This window comes from Capsicum annuum, chromosome 9 (genome assembly GCF_002878395.1).
Source record: "Capsicum annuum cultivar UCD-10X-F1 chromosome 9, UCD10Xv1.1, whole genome shotgun sequence".
NCBI classification, from domain to species: domain Eukaryota; kingdom Viridiplantae; phylum Streptophyta; class Magnoliopsida; order Solanales; family Solanaceae; genus Capsicum; species Capsicum annuum.
In genome coordinates this window covers 99,184,089-99,205,826 of record NC_061119.1, presented here as the reverse complement: position 1 = coordinate 99,205,826, position 21,738 = coordinate 99,184,089, and the positions used below count along the sequence as shown (strand labels likewise).

General features: G+C 36.0%; 1 non-coding gene across 1 annotated transcript; it reads right to left on the bottom strand.

The window, feature by feature from the left end:
• Positions 1–1,799: 1,799 nt before the first annotated feature.
• On the bottom strand, positions 1,800–1,905 carry LOC124887502. The gene has a single exon (XR_007045275.1). It is a non-coding gene; the product is annotated as a small nucleolar RNA R71 (small nucleolar RNA).
• Between the last annotated feature and the right edge of the window lie 19,833 nt (positions 1,906–21,738).

Genomic DNA, 21,738 nt, shown 5'->3' with positions numbered 1-21,738 from the left:
TTAGGTCAAGAAAGTGACCCTCAACTGCCACGATCATAATCTAAGGGTCACGATTGCTATCAGTCAAAGTTAGAGTTGCATGATTGCTGTTAGATATTATACAACTACACGAAATTGAAATCGCAACCAAAAGAAGGAGATAACAATAGGCGAGGAAATTTGTAAAGAGAAAACTAGAATTTCACAAAGCTGAATCCCAAAAATACAAAAGGCTAAACCCTTGCATAATTTGGGGATCGTTCTCTTGATTTTCAATTTTGAGAGAAAAACGCTCTAATTATGGGTGGAGAAAATAATTTGTTAATTTAATTCCAAGAGATTTTGATTGTAAATTGAGATTGAAGTTTGAGTTTACTCTTATTTGGATTATTATGGATCAATTGCATGACAAGTTGGGTATATATCATCTCTTTAATTTCATAAGTAGCTAAATCAATATCTTAGGGCTATGTTTTATTAGGTAGTAAATTATATGTGGGTGATGATTGTTAGTCCAAATACTCGATTAATAGTTATGGGTTTAGCTTTCACTCTATGGTTGAACTGAGAATTATGTTGAAAACCCCAATTGTCTTGGATCCCAAGTCATCCTTGAAAGAGTGATATATGTGAAGATTAATTACAAATAACACCTTAAATTAGCTTTTTTGTTAGTACTATCTTAGAAATAAGTATGTTACTTAAATTGGCTATGTTCATAAGCATCATCTTAGAAATAAGAATTCTTAGTTTAAGGTCATGGATTGGTAAACTTGTCATACTCAAGAGATATTTTAAAGAATCCTTAAGAGAAATTTAATGTTTTATCAAAATGTTAGTACTAAGAACCTAAATCTAGCCTACTTAAACCCTTTTAACCAAAACATGGAATAATTCTTGATTACCCATGCATGAACACTACTTAGGAGAACTTAACCCCAAGATCCCTATTGATTTGATAAATGTAACAATTGTTCGACCTCATATTAGTTTAATTTTGTGATTATTTTCAACAAATTTCAACATGCGAACCCTCTAATTTACTTACATGTTTTGTTTTAGTTTTGCATTATGGGTTAATACATAGTTAACTCTCAACACACGTAGGTGTTGAAAGCTAGCTTGCACTCCTTGAGGATTCGATCCCGACTCATATTGGGTATGTATTTACAATGAACTCCTTGCATCAATATAATGCTGTAAGTTGAGCATTATCAAAAAAGGCACCGTTGCCATGGAGTGAAGCTTAGTTTTCCCTATTGCTATTTTTTTTGTGAACTTAGGTTAGTCATAGTACTGTTGTTTACTTTGTTTGTTGTTTTTGTTCTTTTGTTAGGTGATTTTCATAGTAATCATGACACCATAAGCCATAAAAGGAGAAATGAAGGATTGTTTGATGGACACCTCGAGGATGATGGCCATCTTAATGATGTGAGGCATGCTAGTGCAATCCATATCCCAACAGTCAAGAAAAATAGAGTATTCTATGTTAGGAATGTAATGCTACATATGTACAGTCAAGAAAAATAGAGTATTCTATGTCAGGAATGTAATGCTACATATGTTACAAATTAAAGTTCTATTCATGGTCCAAGCACACGAAGATGAAAAACTACATTTTTAAAACATCATTGAGGTGTGTGTTCTATTTGATATAGCCCATATTACTCAAGAGTTTATTTGATTGTGGATTTTCCCATTCTCTTTAATGAGTGAAGCAGTTTTATGGTTGAGATTTCTATCCACTGGATCTATTACATCTTGGGTCAAACTTTGGAATGCCTTTTTGGATAGATATTTTTCTTTTTTTACAATTCTACAAATAAGAGATAAAATCACAAATTTTTGTCAACTAAGTGGAGAGCCCTTATATGAGGTGTGGCAATGCTTTAATGAAAAGTTGATGCTATGCCCTAATCGTGAGGTCCTAAAGAAGATACTCCTCTAAATAATTTATAGGGATTTATACTAACTAAATAAGATGGTGGTGGACAATGCATTGGGTGGTTTTCTTATGAAGTCACTGTATGGTGTTGCAGCAAATCTACTTGAGCAAGTCTCTAAGTAAAACTGGGGTGGCATACCCGTGATTCCAAAGTGACCATAGGTTCTCCCACTGCATCTTATGTCAATAAAGAGCAGAGAAATAAGGACGAGGAAAGAGATAAAAATATGGCCAAAGTAATGACCCAATTAGATCTCCTCACCAAATATATGATGGGAGCACCATCTAAAGCAGTTAATGTCATTTCCCCTTAAGGTTCCAAAAGTTATGATGAGGATGAATCTAAGGAACTCAATTAAGAGATAAGGTTCTTGGCAAACAAATTGTGGGGTTTCCGTCCCACCTACCAAAGGTAAGAAGAGAATCAAGGTTAGAACGATCGAGATCGATATCATTATTATCATGATAGAGAGAAAGATCAAGAATGGGATTGAAGGGATAAGAAAAGAGGATATGATAGATATGTGTCCCTTCATGATCATGTTCAGTATAAGGAATCAAGCTCGGTGGACCGAAAAAAAATTAAAACTGAGGTTGTCCTTGCTTTCATTTTAATGTGAGGTGATGGTACCAACAAAATGGTAAGGGAGATGAAAATCCAATTCATTTAGTCAAACCAAATGGTCACATCTCATTCAACCTCCATCAAGTAATTGGAAATGCAAGTTAGCCAAATTTCAACCTAACTCAATGCTAGGCCAAAAGGAGGTTTACCTAGTAACATAGTGGTCAATCCCAAGAACAATGCCCATGTTATGGAAATCATCACGATGAGTGGTAGAAATCTTGGTGAAAATATGGTTGGGGTTGATGAAAAGTTTCTTGATAAGAAAACAAGTTAAAAGAGAAAGAGGTCAAAAAAGACAAATGTTGGTTCCACAAAGTTTCATGAAGTGAGTGATGAGGAATCGATGATAGTTTAAAAGAAGGGTGATAAGGAGGAAATTCCTAAAGTGATTGTTGGTTATGAGAAAAAGGTGAATGAATCTCAAAGAAATCCATTTCACCCAATGAAAATCACTCTACCCTTTTCACAAAGGTTAAAGAAGAAATATGACAAGGAAAAGTTCACAAATTTTCTTGCAAAACTTAGCAATCTCTCAATTAATATCCCATTGTTAAAAGCTCTTCAAGAGATCCTGGAATATGCTAAATCTATGAATAAATTGATATCTAAAAAGTGACTTGTGGATGGTTAGACTATTAAAGTAATGCATCGTTGTATTTCTATCACGTCAATAGCCATGGGGGAGAAAAAAAAGAATCAGGTGTATTTATAATCCCTTGCACCATCGGGACGCATAAATTTGAAAAGGCCCTGTGTGATCTTGGTGCTAGTATCAACTTGATGCCTTATGTTGTGTATCAAAGTCTAGGGTTGGGTTCTCCTACAAAAACCTCCATGAAAATCTAAATAGTGGATCGTTCAATTAAAAACCAATGGGCGTATAGTTTGATGTGTTAGTTAAGATTGACCGATTCATCCTTCTGATAGATTTCATAGTCCTCGATTGTGTTAATGATCATAAGATACCATTCATACTTAAGAGACTATTTTTATAAATTAGGAGAGCTCTAGTTGGTATAAAGTATGGATATAAGATTTTTTTGGTACATGATGATGAAGTCCCTTTCCATGTGTGCAAAACCAAAAAGCAACCAATACAGTTACAAGTGGTGTCTGTGATTGACGTTGTATAAGAAGAAAGAGATCTTGGGTCACCTCACCCAAAGTATCAAACTTAATGATATAATGACATTGTACCATGATATTAAATTAGGAATTGGATAGGAGGCAATCCATTATTCCCATGAATTTGGCTCGTATCTTTTGCATTTTAATTATTAGAATAGTTTTTGTGTTTGTTTTTTATCAATCCACACAATTATGTCACTCTGAAGGTTTATTTGAGAAACATAAGATAATAGGTGAAGTATAATTGATTTAGAGGTAGGATAGATAAAAATAAGGGATTTGAACCTGGTCTCTAGGGTCGCGATCGCGACACTTGAATCGCAATCCCATGACTTTGTCTCCCTAAATAGAGCCTCAGGTTCTGTAATCTCATGATGTTGAAAACAATCATGATCCCTGCCTTATCGTGATCATGATCCTATGACTGTAATCATGATTCTAGTAGTTTAAAATAGAATCATCACTCACAAATGGTCCCCCCCCCCCACTCCCCTTCAAAATACCTAAACATTCATCCATTTTTGTCATTGTTAAGAGGCTGTTAGTGATAGGCATCCTCTTTTTCATCCTAACATCTGGTATGTGCTTATAATCTCTTATTTAATGTTTAATTTGAGCCTTAGAATGCATGTGTGAGTTTAATTGTGTTCTTAATTAGTGTCTAATTGATATTGTGTGGTGCGGTAGCTATTTTTTTGGAGTGCGCATCATTGGGGAATTCTTGAGGACCCAAAATTTTTCAAAATTATTATGAATCATAGGTGCACACCAAGTTTTTGGTAAAATACCCGAATGAATTCCTTGATAGTTTTTCCATGTTTAAAGGGCATGATTGATTGTTTAGTAATTGTGTTTTATGTTTCTAATGTCATTTACTTGTTAGAAACACAAATTGGTATAGAAAATTAGCATTTTTGTTCATAAATTGCTCTAGGCATGCAACCTCAGGTACTGCAATCGTGGTCACCAGGTTGTGATCGTGGTAGTAGGACCACGATCTAATTCCCTATAATTACGACATCTGAAAGTTGTTTGGCAGTCCTATCCACCTCTTGAATTCTTATTTTAAGCCTAAATTTGACCTGGGAATTATTTTATTAGCTTTACTAAGTCACACATGATTAGATTCGATTCATAGACCCCAGTGCTAGATAGTTTACTAGGAGGACCTCGCCAACAGGAAGTTGCTCTCTAAGCGGGGTATATCTTTGCAAAAATTACTCGAGAAGCTCCTTGCCTTTGATGAGAGACTGTGGCCACTGGGTGGATGTGCTTTGCCTTAGATCCATGTTGGGTCAATGAGCACTAGGTTAGGCAATTCTATGCGAATCTAAATATAGTGTCTATCTCTGACCCAGTTATGAGTCTTTGAGGAAAGGGAGTTTTGTATGGGGCCAAACAGATCAATGATGTATATAGGCTGCTAGATGTTGACAAGAGATATTATCAGGAGAAGGACTATACTCCGAGAAGATGTTCGGTTAAAAAATTATATCTAGTAAGAAGTCCTATGGGCCGCCAAAAAAATAGTGATAAATTTGAATAAGTTCAAGGCTGATGCTCAAATCTGGTTGAATATCATTTGTAGCCGTGTTTCTCCATCTACCAACATGAACTATGTCCCTGTCAAAAGATTTAGGATGGTATCCTGCCTCTTGGCAACATTTATTTGAATTTTTGTTGATTTGTGCTCTTTGAGATTAGACACTTCAAGAATAGAGGCACCCCAATGCTCATGTTTCTATCTTTGATCATGGAGTTATACAAAAGGGCCAAGGTAGAGGAGTCCCTGGGGAACAACTGGATATCCCTAAAGATGCCAATTTGCCCATTAAAGATATGTGGTGAGGGTGCTCTTTCAAAGGGGAAAAAGGGGAAGGTCTACTTAGGTAAGTTGGTGGATGGTGATATTGACTCTTGCAGGCCATCTACAGATAGGCCATTTGAGGAGTCAAGTAAGATGCAAGTGGTATGGGAGCTTATGTCTGGATTTCCCACAGGGCTAGGATAGCCATCCACTTCTCGCCACTTCTATGTTGCACAAACTGACTATGAGAGGTTCCTAGTGGATCAGAGAGAGTAAGGGGCCACCATTTCCTAACATTACCAAGCCTACTCTTCCTTGGTGGTCACATCGGGAGATATGGTATTCTCATGACAAGATGATGAGAAGGGAAAAGAAAAAAGATAAATTTTTCACCCGTATGTCGATAGGGTTGAAGGGCTTGTGGAAATTTTTGAAGACCAGGAAAAAACTGCCATCTCCAAGAACAAACTCTGATGATAAGGTCCTAGATACATGGTTAGATGATGAGGAGGAGGAGAAGGAAACAACTAGTAATTCTAGCACTTGATGCAATTTTAGGGAGCCTCTTTAAATATTTTTATACTTGTATGATATGCAGTAGGACACTACAAGCTCTTTAGTTGGGGGTGCCCATCTCCATAGTTATTTCCTTTTTAATTATTTGGTCTGTATTATTTAGATTCTCATTTGGATGATTTACTATTAATATATATATATATATATATACATACCTATGTAGGACTAAACTCATAAATAATAACCTAAGGGAACCAATCTATCCTCTTGAGGATTATACCAAAGAATGATAGCTAATAAAAGAATAATTAGGGTCTCTAAATAAAGAATGACTAAATATTAGATAATCTAAAAATATCATACTATAGAAAGAAAAGGCATCAAAATTCATATCGATAATCACGAGTACCAGTCAATAATTATCCTTCCACGAACAATCTATAATAATTAACAATAAAGTAATAGGTTGGTCCATACAAATAATAACTTAACTAGGCCCCTATAATCCTAGAATTGCAAGCAAGCACTCATCAAACAACAATCATAGCTATTACATATGGAACCCCCAACAGGTCGATAAATCTAAGCACCAAACAATTATACTGGTGATAGGCAATGCTTATAAATGATTGGATGCAACATAAATCAATAGTAAACCATGTCCATGGATCCTCTCATAACCTAAGCATGGACTCAAACTTGTTCTTAAACATAATAACTACCCCATCAATGCCGCACTTGAACCAAAAATAGTATCATAGATGTCACACTCAAATAAAAAATAGTACATACATGCCAAACTCAAACTAGAAATAGTATTATAAGTGTGAGACTCAAATAGAAAATAGTATCATTGGCGCCACACTCGAATAAAAAATAGTATTACAAGTTTCGAACTCGAACAAAAAATAGTATCACTCAAACAAAAAATAGAATCGTAAAAGTCGAAATAAAAAAAATAGTGTCATAAGTATCATAACTAAATAATTATTCCCTGAGATCAAGACTAAAACAACATAATAACACACAAAGGTTCAAAATATCTCTCGACAGAAGTAAATAGTAGTGGTAAAAGTGTGGATAAACATGGATCAGAATCAATATTGGTCTAATCTCGAAAGCATCATTTTTAGTTTCAAAAGCTCATAAATTATTAAATAAGGTAGTACAATTACCGTTATAAAAGAATTTATTTTAAAACTGAAAAGTGGAAATAAATTCTTGTTATAAAACTATAGTAAAATCATGATTTTGGTTTGAATCATACCACTAAGTGAGCATGAATGCACCTAAAAGTTTACATACCATCACCAGTATCCAGACATTATAATAATAAATTCCTAAGCATCTATAAACTAGAATCATGCTCTTTCTAAGGGTAGAATACTCACCTCGATTCCAGCTAGTTTTATAATCACGACCTTGAGTCCAACAATATACATAACTAGAATAATAATAGCACTATAATTTGGGAAACTACGGTCCAAATCGCTAAGTCAAATAGTTAATCTTATACAAAAGGTTCCTTATTATCATTATACGGTTAACATGCTTATAATCAGGGGTAATGGTATTTTAAGGCCAAAACAAGTATTTTATACTAAGGTTTGGGTCACATTTATTTTCCAAGTCCCCTAAATCAGCTAATTCCTGATATACTAATTGTAATCCCCTCATATAATCCTTACCTAGTATGAAATCTATAGTATACACATTCTCAAAGATAAAATAGAATAAAGCCTACCTCAATATCAAACCACAAGTCTTAAACCATCCATAAATCACTCTTCTTTGCTTCATAGTCATAAATATGACATTGCACTATCAGAATAATCATCTACACATTAATAGGTGTAAAATGATACCTCTATTGTTATATAAAGATCCGAGCCCAAAATAGGGTCAATAATGGGCTCGTGAGGCCTACTAATAGAATCCCAAATTGAATCTATCAGAAGGTCCCTCAAGGACACAGAATACATACTCAAAATTTAAAAATAAATGGAGCTCGAATCGAGGCCTAATTCACCCCACAAATTTTCAAAATTCAAAAACTAGTCTAGGAATTTACTAATGCAAAGAGCGGAATTTGATGGGAAAAAACAATGAAAAATGATCAGAGGTCTTGAATTATCTTACCTTAGCCACAATGGATGATTTTCCATAATTTCCCAAGCTCCAACAGTGGTGGGAAAAGGTTTTAAATCACAATTTTAGTCAGAAATTAGGAAATACAAATTGATTATTCTTGAAAAATGAGAAATATGAAATTATAACCACATACACAATTATTATACGGGAATAATTAATCGAGAATCATCAAAATGGGAGCTTCTTAGCTTCCAAAATGTCAAAAATACAAAATGGGTTCAATTTGGGGCTTATGTTAAGTGATGGACGCTTAAGTGACATTTTTATAAATTAAGAGACCTAGTCAGAGCATCAAAATACCACTTAAGTAGTCAAATGGTTGCTTAAGCAACCAAATCAAATGGTCAATATTCGCATAAGCGGTCATACCAGCGTAAGAAACTTCTGAAACTTATTTTTGACACCCAAAACTCATCCAAAACCCTATTAACATGAATTAATAGTGAAAATATATCATAAAATGTGCTCGATATACAATGGAACCATCAGCATTATGAAAAAGGTCATTTTCAACAATTAACTCCTAGGGACCCTTTAAGGAAATTTTAACTAATTTTCATCTAAACACTCAAAACAAAATCTAAAGGCTTGGGACCTGAACTAACTATGCTAGCATACTAAATTTGAAATTTTAGAATTAATGGTGCCATAAAAATTTCTATTTGTAGTCGTTTTAACAAATATGGGTCCCACACATAAAGGGTCATTTTAACCAAAATCTACCCAATAGACAAAAATAAGTCCGAAATCCTCGTGACCCAAACCTAGGGTCCCCTAGTTTAAAATTAATATTTTGAAGATAATGGTTCCATTGGAATTCTCATCCAAGGTTATTTACTATGCATTTTGGTTTGAGACTAGTTTTTTAATAATGATAGCTCTGATAGGGAAATGAGCCTAAAAGCCAAATGAACAGCCCCGAGTTGATAGTTCCAGCTAGTTATAAATTACCTGTATCCATTATGGTAAGGTTTAAATACTAAAAAGTATGAAAATTGAGGAAAAGTCTAGGAGGTTCACTACATCACTAGCTTCAGCAACCCTTCTGGCTGAACAATTCTCTCATATCGAATTCAGGATTACATTTATAGTGTTAGATCATTCAATGACTTACCAAAATAACCAGTTGGTTATTGTACCAGCCCACCCAATAGTGAATAGGTAGCAGCTAACGTTTGAGACTTCACTCGATTGAATCCTATAGTACTCTTTGCATCTAAGTCTAAAGGGGATCAAAAAGAGTTCTAGGATAGAATTTAGAAAGTTACTAAGATCATGGGTTTCACTTTTATTAAAAGTGTTGATTTCACTGCGTAGTTACAAGGAGTGGCACAAACTAGCATAAGTAATAGAATAAGGATAAAGGTGTTAATGTAGGAACAGTAGAGTGAGATGAGTTTGTTGTTGTATTTCTAAATAGGTTCTTATAATGCCCTGAGTTTGGTACCCTGAATTCTACACGGTGTTAACAATCCCGAAGGACTACTAGCTAACTCATGACTGATATCTGTAACTGAGCACTGAATAATAGTAATATTATAATAACAATATAACTGAAATAAATGTAGAAATCTAGAGAAAACTTGCTATAAGTTTCAAAATACTAAACAATATTGAATAAAACAACATCTGAACAAGGTATGATAATACCAAGACTAAAATAACTGTCTGAACATGCTATTGCCTAAAAAGCCACTAAACTGTCTAAATAAGGAGTTGGTGGGACATGTCCCAAACTAACTCCATCTATTGGAAATAACTAAGTACTAAAATACAGAAAGAATTAAATAATTATGTCCTCAATATATGAGGACTCACCACTAACTCTGACTTCTGATATCTAAGCTACTAAGTGAGATCGGGAACCTAAGCATCCGAACCTATGGTATAAAATACCATAGAACAAAAGAAAAGTATGCATCAGTACGTGTGACTGTACTAGTATACAAAGTGAGGTCAGGTTGAATGCAAGAGTTCATATGCGTGAACTAAACTGACTGAATAACATGAAAATGACTACGTGAGGATGCATGTATAAATACATAACTGTAACTAAAATCATAAGGATTTTGAACACTGAGTTTACTGATAATATGGATTATTGATAACTGATATAACAAATAACTGAGTGACTGTGACTGATAGTCCTTATTCTAATGGAACTAGCAGTGTTCTATACTAAGCTGAGTGACTGTGTCTTAAAGTCCTGAAATCTGTAGAACTATCTAAATTCTTTACTGAACACTAAGACTGAGACTGTGGGAGGTATTTATCTAACCGATATTCCCCTAATAAGATATTATAACTGAGTTGGGGTTTAATCTGTAACGCCAATTGGAAGGGTGTCAATACCGCGCCACTAGTAAGGACAAGTTGTGAGTGACCCTCATCTGTCCGGTATTTTAACAAGAATGGTGGGACCCTCATTTGATAGGTTAATCCATCTCATCAATCCTCATCTGATAGGTTGTGATGTCTCAACCTATGCTGGCTATGTAGTTATGGAATGTAAGGACTGCTTCTAAGAATTACACCTTATGCTGGTAGGTGAGTTCCTATCCTTGGGTTCACTCGGTGCTGAATCCTACTCCCAACTGAATAGACACTGAACTGAGTATACTGGACTGAAATGGACTGAGTTCATTGAATTTCATTGACTGACAGAATATTACTGAATTTTGTTAACTGACTGAGTTACTGAGGATTAAATTGAATACTGTTGAGTTTTCTTGAGTTTTAAGACAGACAGAATTCTACTGATCGTGGCTTGACTGAGGCTATCTTGAGAACTAATATTGGCTCTGGGCAATAGCTAAATTATCGGGTATTAAATACCCCCAGGACTCGATAACATGAAAATAAATGAGACATGACCCTACTTGAACACATGACCTTAGTCAACAACTCATAATACTATCATTGAGAGATTTCATGAAGCATTCACAAGTTATAAGCTTACACTTGAATGGGAATTCATGCTAACATATCATAATTTCACAAATCCATAATTATACGCATTCACCAAATCATTACAAGACATAGATTTTAGCATGGGAATCATTTTGAACATGTGGGTACATCATAAGTTCATCATACAACTCACAAATAGGTCATAATGCACAATTCTTAATCACTTAGGCATTTTAACAAACACATAGAAGGCATAACCTTTTCTAGGGCATGGATCAACAACTAATAAAACATGGCTATATCAAGCACTTCAATTTAAGGATTTCACTCCACATACTTAATAATAAGGCATGAGAATTCAATAAAGATTCAATCTTTGAAATCATATCATACCATAAACATGTGTACAATCAAACCCATAACATAGAATTCAAAATTCATATTTGGAAAAGGGCTTCTTGAGCTCTAAGGGTGAAAGGGACCCTTGGATAAACACTTTACATACCTTGGTTGACAATTTCTTGAAGATTGATGGAAGAAAGCTTGAGTTCTTGAATTGAAATCAATCACCTAGGGTTTCTTATTCTTGAGCACTTGTGAAATAATGAATGTATTTAGCCAAAAGAGGGCTAAATTTCGTGTTATGAGGGTTCAAGATAGGGGGAAAATAACCTAATTACCCTTAAAAATTTGATTTTAAAAGATAGAAAAATATGCCCAATGATACTTTATCTGATGCGGCACGTCGAGGGTATCAACACAATAATTGAAGTGATGCACTGGCATCGCATCAGTTCACTAGAAGTTGCCCTAAGCTAAGAAACATTTTCTCTGTCGACACGATTGGAAACATAATGCACCAACATTGTCTTGACTCACTATTTTGGTGGTTCGAAAAATCTAAAACTAGTTCGACAATCCCTATAGACATTCCTGATCATGAATTAACAAAAATATAGACCATGAAAGGATATTAAGGTCACAAAAAGAGATTGCAAACTTTTGAAGGCTAAAAATAAACTAAGTCTGGAAACTTAGCTAGAATTTTCTAAGTTTGGGACCCATTGACAAGCTTAAAGGACTGAATTAAACTAGGAATTTTATAGGGTCTTACAATATCTCCCCTTTGGGATCATTCATCCTCGAATGAGACTGACTGAGATGTGAGAAATGATAAGTTGAAGTACATACTAAACATGAACAACTGAAATATAATTACATAACTGACATTAAAGATTTTCTAAGATTCATACTAAGCATGCATATCTGATGCATGATTTTATGACTAAGCTAATACATGAATGCATGACTGGGAGTAATGATAAGCTAATTATGCATATCTGATGCATGCATACGTGATTGAACTGACTCATGAACATGCGACTGAACATGCAATGGTAAAGGATACCAAGTTTGTAATGGAAAACTGAGCATAAAACTGAATACCAAGTTTGTACTGAAATCTGAACATAAAAGGGAATAAGTTTAAGGAAAGCCATTACATTTGGATTAGCCTGAATTAGCAAAGAAGATGTATGGATACATGGTCCACATGTATGCTTCTACTTCCCAAGTAGCTCCCTGAATGGACTGATTCCAACTAAGAACTTTGACTAGAGGGACTTCTTTGTTCCTCAGTCTGCGTATGCAAGAGTCAAGATTTCGATTGGAATTTCCTTTTGAGAGAGACTATTCAAAATATTTATGACCTCAATAGGGATTACAACTATTGGGTCACCTTGCACTTCTTAAGCAAGGAGACATGGAATACTGGATGCACTGAAGATAGATCGGAAGGCAATTCGAGCTCATAAGCTACTTTGCCGAAATGACTGAGAATTTTGAAGGGACTGCGTATCAGGAACTAAGCTTTTCCTTCTTGCCGAACCTCTTCACTGCTTCATAGGAAAGATTTTTAGGTACACATAATCACCAATCTTGAACTTGAGATCTTTTCTGCGTATATTTTTTTACGATTTCTGTCGGCTCTAAGCTTTCTTAAGCCTCTCTCTGATTAACTAAACTTTATCTAAGGTATCAAAGACCAAGTTAGGCCCTACCACTGCGGCCTTACCGACTTTAAATAAACCGATTGGAGATCTGTATCTCCTACCGTAGAGAGGTTTGAATGAAGCTATTTGAATACTGGAATGATAATTGTTGTTGTATTAAAACTCAATCAAAGGAAAGTGGTCATCACAATTACCCTTAAAGTAAATTGCATACGCTCGTAGCATATCTTCTAAAGTCTAGATGGTTCTTAATGCTTGACCATCGTTCTGAGGATAAAAGGTTGTACTGAGGTGAACTCGGGTACCAAGACTCTTTTGGAATGCTTTACAGAAATGAGAGGTAAATTGGGTACCTCTATCTAAGAAATAGACAATGAAACACCATGCAATCTGACCAACTCTCTAATATAGATTTTGGCGTAATCCTCGGCTGAATAAGAGGCATGGACTTGAAGAAAATAAGCTGATTTGATCATTCTATCAACGATGACCCAAACTGAATCACGTTGATGATGAGTACGAGGCAAACCCATCACAAAGTCCTTGTTCGCTTCTTCCTACTTCTAAGTAGGAATACTGAATACCTACATATACCCACTTGGCTTCTGATTCTCAATCTTAACTTGCTGACATGTTGAGCACTTAGCCATAAACTCTGCAATATCTCTTTTCATTCCACTCCAATAATATATCTCTCACAAGTCGTAGTACATCTTGGTGGCTCCTGGATCAATAGAGTAACGCGCACCATGCACTTCTATAAAAATTTGTTGCCTTAAGTCATCAACTCCTAGCACACATAAACGATCCTGATAACGCCAAACACTATCACTCCCCTTATGAGAAAACTTCTACCTTCTGATCTTTGACTGACTCTTTCATCTTGACTAAACTAGGATCTATATCATACTTTTCCTTAACTTCAGAAACTAGAGATGATTTTGAACTACTCTGAACCCACACACTACTTTCTATTGAATAGACTAAGAAGACACCTAGTCTGGCAACTGATGAACCTTATTGGCTAACTTCTTCTTACTGTCCTCAACATGAGCAACACTACCCATAGACAGTCTACTGAGAGCATCAACCACTACATTGGCCTTGCCCGGATAATATAGGACACTTATGTCATAATCTTTCAAGAGTTCTAACCACCTTCTCTGATGGAGATTAAGATATTTCTGAGAGAATATGTACTGGAGTCTTTTGTGATCTATGAATACATCAACATGCACTCCATACAAGTAGTGCCTCCAAATCTTTAACATAAAGATCACTCCTTAAGCTTTCTGGAGGCGTAGGCTATGACCTTACTATGCTGCATGAGGACACAACCCAAACCTAACCTGGATGCATCGCAATACATGACATACCTATCTAGACCATCTGGAAAAGTCAAAATGAGAGGTGAGGTAAGTCGAGTCTTCAACTTCTGAAAACTCTTCTCGCATAAATCTGACCACTAAAATTTGACTTTCTTTTGAGTCAATCTTGACATAGGGGATGCAATAGATGAAAATCCCTCAATAAACCATCTATAATAGCAAACTAAACCCAAGAAACTCTTGATATCTGATGGAGTGATGGGTCTAGGCCAGTTTCTCACTGCTTTGGTCTTTTGAGGATAAACTCTAATTCCATCACCGGAAATGATATGACCAAGGAATGCTACTGACCTTTGTTAAAATTTGCATTTACTGAATTTAGTGAATAACAAATAATTTTTGAGAGTCTGCAATACTATTTTGAGATGGTCTGCATGATCATGCTCACCGCAGAAATAGACAAGAATGTCATCTATGAAGACTATGATGCATATGTCCAAGTACTGCTTGAACACACGGTTCATCAAGTTTAAGAAAGCTACTGGGGAATTGGTAAGATCAAATGACATGACTAAGAATTCAAAGTGACCATACCGAGTATGGAAGGCGGTTTTTAGAATGTCATATTCTCTAACTCTAAGTTGATGATAGCCTGATCTAAGGTCTATCTTAGAGAAATAATTGGTACCCTAGAGTTGGTCAAATAAGTCATCGATTCTAGGAAGTGGATACTTGTTCTTGACTATGACCTTATTGAGCTGATGGTAGTCTATGCACATTCTGAGAGAACCATCTTTCTTTTGCATGAATAGAACTGGTGCATCCCAAGGGGACACAATGGGTTTGATAAATCCCTTATCTATGAGATCCTTCAACTACTCTTTTAATTCTCTGAGTTCTGTTAGTGCCATTCTGAATGGCAGAATAGATATGGGTTGAGTATTTAGGAGAAGATTGATGTCGAAGTCTGTGTCCCTTTCAGGAGGAATTCCAAGAAGATCCTCTGGAAACACATCTAAATTTTCATTCACTACTGGAACTATTCAATATTGGGAGTTTTGAAACTAGAGTCCTTAACTCGGACAAGATAATAGACACATCCCTTAGATATTATTCTCCTTTCCCTTAGGTAGGAAATAAGCTAACCCCTGAAGGCTGATGTATTACACCTCCACTCTAGGATGGGTTCATTCAAAAACTAAAATTGGATAATTCTATTTTTGCAGTCGACTGTGGCATAGCAGGAATAAAACCAATCCATGCCGAGAATGATATCAAAATCAGTCATCTCTAATTTGACTAAGTCTTCTGAAGTAACTTTCTGGAATACCATAACTGAAAAGTTCCTGTATACCCATCGGGCTATGATAGTTTTACCCACTGGGGTAGAGACTGAGAAGGGCACAGCTAGAATTTTGGGACTGACTCTAAAATCAACTTCTATATAGGAGTTATAAAAGGCCAGGAAGCTCCTGAATCTAGCAAAGCATAAACATATATACAAAAGATCTGTAACATATCAGTGACCACATCAGGAGAATTCTCCTATTCCTTTCGAGAATAAAGAGCATAAAATCTGTTTGGGCGTTGCCCACTGGTGGCATTGGAAATGATACCCTACTAATTCTGGCGACTGGACTGAGCTGAGGAACGGTTAGGCTGACCTTGAAAACCTAACTGGAGACAATCTCTGACTCTATGGTCTATCTTACCACATTCAAAATAAACATCACTGCCAGCTTTAAAAATACCCTAATGGTGCTTGCCACAAGTCTAACAAAGAGAATAAGTTCGGGCACTACTAATGCTACTCTAAGACTTAGAGCTTGGCGCCCTTTATTTGTTACAATTCATGAACTTAGGAACTGAAGAACTGGCTACGAATGGAGCTGGAACTGAGGAATTTGGGCAGAACTGAGAATAATTCCCACCATCTAACTTAGGCTGACTAAAATTGAAGCTACCTATTCTAGCTTTCTTATTCTGTTTTTCTCTCTATATATTCTTTTGCTCCTCTATCTGCTGAGCATGGGTCATTAGCCTAGCCAAGTCCATCTCACTGATCAACATCGTGGTCCTGCACTCCTTGACCACACTATTATTAACTTTAGACACAAACTTACTCATTCGGGATCTACTGTCTGCCACCATATGAGGAGCATTTCTAGCTATTTGAGTAAACTTAAGAGAATACTCTTTCCCTGTCAAGTTGCCCTGCCTGGGGTTAATAAATTCTATCACCTTAGATTCTCTTAGCTCTAGGGGAAAGAATCTATCTAGAAAAGTGGTGGCAAACTCCTCCCAATCAATAGGCCTTGCCTCTATAGCCCTCTCTGCTTTCTACTATTTGAAGCAAGTGTGAGCCACATCCTGCAACTAATATGCAGCTAGCTCAGCACTCTGGATAGCAGTCACTCCCATAATATCAGTAATTTTCTATACCTGATCAAGATACTCCTAAGGGTCCTTATCTCTCTTAGACCTAGAAAAAGAAGGAGGATTCATTCGGATGAAGTCTCGAATCCTAGATACAGCGGAATTGGCCCCTGGGTTGGTCGGAACGACAGCTGGATATTCATTCTGGGCAGCATCTAAATAAGAAAGAGTACTGAATACTTCTCTGAATTCTGTATGGGGGACATGTTCGTCTAAAGGATTAGGCTGATCGGGTTGAGGGGCTGGCTGATCCCCTGTTCCTCTTTCCTGAGTCTTCTTTGGAGGCATTTTTTGTAGTTAAAAGAGAAGGAAGGATTAAACATAGAGTTTAACTGGAGCTCATGCTCACTCGAACAATATAAAAACTGAAAGAAGGAAAATTTTTCCTAAAACATCTCATAGACTCCTGCACATAAATGTGGGGCGCAACACACCCATGCACAAGACTCTACTAGATGTGGTTTTTAAACTTCCTAGGACTCTATTGAACCTTAGGCTCTTATACCAATTTTATAACACCCCGAGTCTAGTACCATGAATACTACATGGTGCTAACAATCTCGAAGGACCACTAGCTAACCCATGACTGATATCTGTTGCTGAGCACTAAATAATAGTAATATTGTAATACCAATGTAACTGAAATAAATGTAGAAATCTGATGGAAAACTTGCCATAAGGTTCAAAATACTAAACTATACTGAATGAAACAATGTCTGAACAAGGTATGATAATACCCAGACTGAAATAACTGTTTGAACAAGCTATAGTTTGAAAAGCCTCTAAACTATCTAAATAAGGAGTTAGTTGGACATATCCCCAACTAGCTCCATCTACTATAAATAACTAAGTACTGAAATACTGAAAGAATGAATATCATGTTCGTGAAATAGGAGGACTCACCACTGACTCTGACTACTGATATCTGATATACTAAGAGTGATCGAGACCCTGAGCATCCGAACTTATAGTAAAAAACACCATAGTGCAAAACAAAAGAATGTGTCACTATGTGTGAATATACTAGTATGCAAAGTGAGGTAAGGCTGAATGCAAGAGTTCATATGTATGAACTAAACTAACTGAGTAACATGATCATGACTGCCTGAGGATACATGCATGAATACATAACTGTAACTAAAATCATAAGGATTCTGAATAATGAGTTTGCTGATAACATGGATTATTGATAACTGATATAACTGATAACTGAGTGACTATGTCTGATAGTCCTAATTCTAATGGAACTAGCTGAGTTCTATACTAAGTTGAGTGATTGTGTTTGACAAACCTGAATTTGTAGAACTATTTGAGTTCTTTACTGAAGACTGAGACTGAGACTATGGGAGGTAGTTATCCAACCGACATGCCCCTAATAAGATATTATAACTGATTTGGGGTCCAATATGTAACCCCAATTAGAAGGGTGTCAATACCACGTCACTGGAAAGGACAATCTATGAGTGACCCTCATCTGTCAGGTACTCTAAGAAGAATTGCAGGACCCTCATCTGATAGGTTAAGCCACCTCATCAACCCTCATCTGATAGGTTTTAATGTATCAACCTACACCGGCTACGTAGTTCTGGAATGCAAGGACTGTTTATAAGAATCACACCTTCTACTAGTAGGTGAGTTTCCATCCTTGGGTTCACTCAGTGCTGAATCCTACTCCAAACTGAATAGACACTGAACTGAGTATAATGCACTGAACTGGACGGAGTTCACTGAATTTTGTTGATTGATGGAATATTACTAAATTTTGTTAACTGACTGAGTTACTGAGGATTGAACTAATACTACTGTGTTTTCCTGAGTTCTGAGATAGACTGAATTTTATTGATCATGACTTAACTGAGCTTATCTGTAGAACTGACATTGGCTCTAGGCAATAGCTAAATTGTCGGGTATTAAATACCCCCAGGACTAGATAGCGTGAAAATAAATGAGACATGACACTACCTGAACACATGACCATAGTCAACAACTCATAATACTATCATTGAGCGATTTCATAAAGCATTCGCAAGTCATAAGCTTACACATAATGGGAATACATGCTAAAATATCATAATTTCATAAATCCATACTTATGAGAATTCCACCAAATCATTACAATACATAGCTTTTAGCATGGGAATTATTTTGAACATGTGGGTACATTATAAGTTCATCATACAACTCACAAATAGGTCATAATGCACAATTCTTAATCACTTAGGCATTTTAACAAACACATGGAAGGGATAATCTTTTCTAGGGCATGGATCATCTACTAATACATAATGGATATATCAAGCACTTCAATTTAAGGATTTCAATTCACATACTTAACCTAAAGTCATGAGAATTAAATAAAGATTCAATCTTGGAAATCATATCACAACAAAAATATGTGTACAATCAAACCCACAACATGGAATTCAAAATTCATATTTTGAAACGGGTTTCTTGGGCTTTATGGGTGAAAGAGACCCTTGGATGAACACTTTACATACCTCGGTTGACAATTTCTTGAAGATTGATGGAAGAAAGCTTGAGTTCTTGAATTGAAATTAATCACCAAGGTTTTTTGTTCTTGAGCACTTGTGAAATAATGAATGTATTTAGCCAAAAGAGGGTTAAATTTCAATTTATGAGGGCTGAAGGTCGGGGGAAAATGACCTAATTAGCCTTAAGGATGCAGGTTTAAAAGATGAAAAAACATGCCCAGCGACGTTGCATCGACGCGGCGCATCGAAGGTACTAATGTGATAACCGATGTGATGCACTAACATCGCATCGGTTCACTGGAAATTTCCCTAAGTTGAGAAACATTTTCTCTATCGACGTGATTGGCAACGCATCGTGTCAACATCGCGTTGACTCATTATTTTTGGATTTCAAACAAGGTCTAAATGAGGTGTGAAAAATCCAAAACTCGTCTGGGAACCCCTATAGATATTCCTGATCATGAATTAACAAAAATATAGACCATTAATAGACATTAAGGTTGCGAAAAGACATTTTCAACTTTCAAAGGCTAAAAATAAACTAAGTCTGGAAACTTAGCTAGAATTTTCTAAGTCTGGGACCCCTTGACAAGCTTAAAGTATTGAATTAAACTGGGAATTTTGCGGGTCCTACAGTTCTTCCCACTTGAGTTAATGTAGGCCAAGGTGCAGGAATTTATAAATTTGAAGTAAGTTAAAATAAGAGTGAAGGAGTATTCTATTAAGTTTACTTAGTTGGAAAAGTATACTCCAGCCATGTTTGCTGACTCCTAATCCTACATGAGAAGGTTTGTATCTGGTGTTTCTGAGGATATAGTAAAAGAGAGTAGGACTGCTATGTTGGTTAAAGATATGGATATCTCAGGATGATAGTTAATGCTCAACAGATTGAAGAGCAGAAACTCAAGGAAAAAGAAAGAGAGAGTAAGAGGGACAGAATAGGTAGCTTCAATTTCTCGCAATAGAGGTCAGATGCTGGAAATTATTCTCTATTTTGCTAGAATCTTCAACTCCAGCTCCATCTTGCACTAGTTCTCTCGTTCAAAAGTTTACGAAAAATAATTGAGATAGAGCAATACGATCTAAGTACTAGGGTAGTGAGAGTAGTGTTCCTACCAACCTGGTATGCCAAAAATATGGTAAGAACCATAAGGGTGAGTGTGTGGTTGGTAGGGATGTTTGCTTTAGGAATGGAAAGCTCATAGAAAGGTAGAGATGCTCATCAACAAAGTTAGTCTAACTCTTCAATAGATCTAGCACATCACCCAACTTAATAGGGTGTTTCATCTAGTGCAGTTGGCGGACAACGCTAGAATAGGTTTTATGCCCTCCATACTCGATAGGATCAGGAGGGTTCTCCTAATGTAGTCACTGGTATGTTACAGGCTGTCACGACCCCATTTCTTAAGTCATGATGGTACCTACTATAACCCACCAGCAGGAAAGCCAAACTCATAGTCCAAAATGACTAGTAATGGAATACCCAAATAGAAAAAGAACAAAGTGCGGAATAAATGTAATAAAAGATCAATTATCTACAATCTAGTGGTATCAGTGCAAGAGCTTCTAACATAATAAGGATAAAAAAGAGGTACTAATGAATATACAGATACAACCATCTCTAAATACAACATAGAGACTATTCCAATACATAAGAGGGAGGAAAATAATACTCTGAATGTTAGGAGCTCACTCTATTTTCTGAACTATGACTGCTTCGCACGACACACACAACACTAGCAATAAAACGTACTATGATCTGCAAGCTGTAGAAGCATAGTATGAGTACCAAACACGTGGTACTCAGGAGGTAACTACCAACTAAGCTCCAAAGATAATGTAGATACATATAACATATAAATAGAATGAAAAGTACACCCAATTTCCAACAATCACATAATAAAGCAAGTGAGATAGCAGGGGAAACTATTCTACTCATTGCCATGAAACTAGCATAATAAAGCTAAGGAAATATCAAGGATGAACTATCCTATTACATCCATACTCAGGAATCTCAACAATACACCGCATATCCTTGGCCAATATAGGAATAAAAAGGCAAAAGAAGGATATAAGATAGTGTACTTATCCAAGGAATGAATGTACAATCTGAATAAAGGAAGGGATATATGGAAATACCATGGCTATATATGGATAGATAGAAATATATAGAATATACACATAAACAAGGTCAACTCGAATATAGCCTGTCATCATACTAGCCTTTTAAGACCTCATAATCATAGCAGGAGCTAGTCCTAGAATACTCAGGGTGTCTAACTCATACAACTAATCATGAGATAATCATGCATAATACAAAAATCGTAAGATAAAAGAGGCCAGAATCATACCTCAAAGCTTGATACTGAATTAATAACAAATTTTCCACAAATTAGTCATAACAAT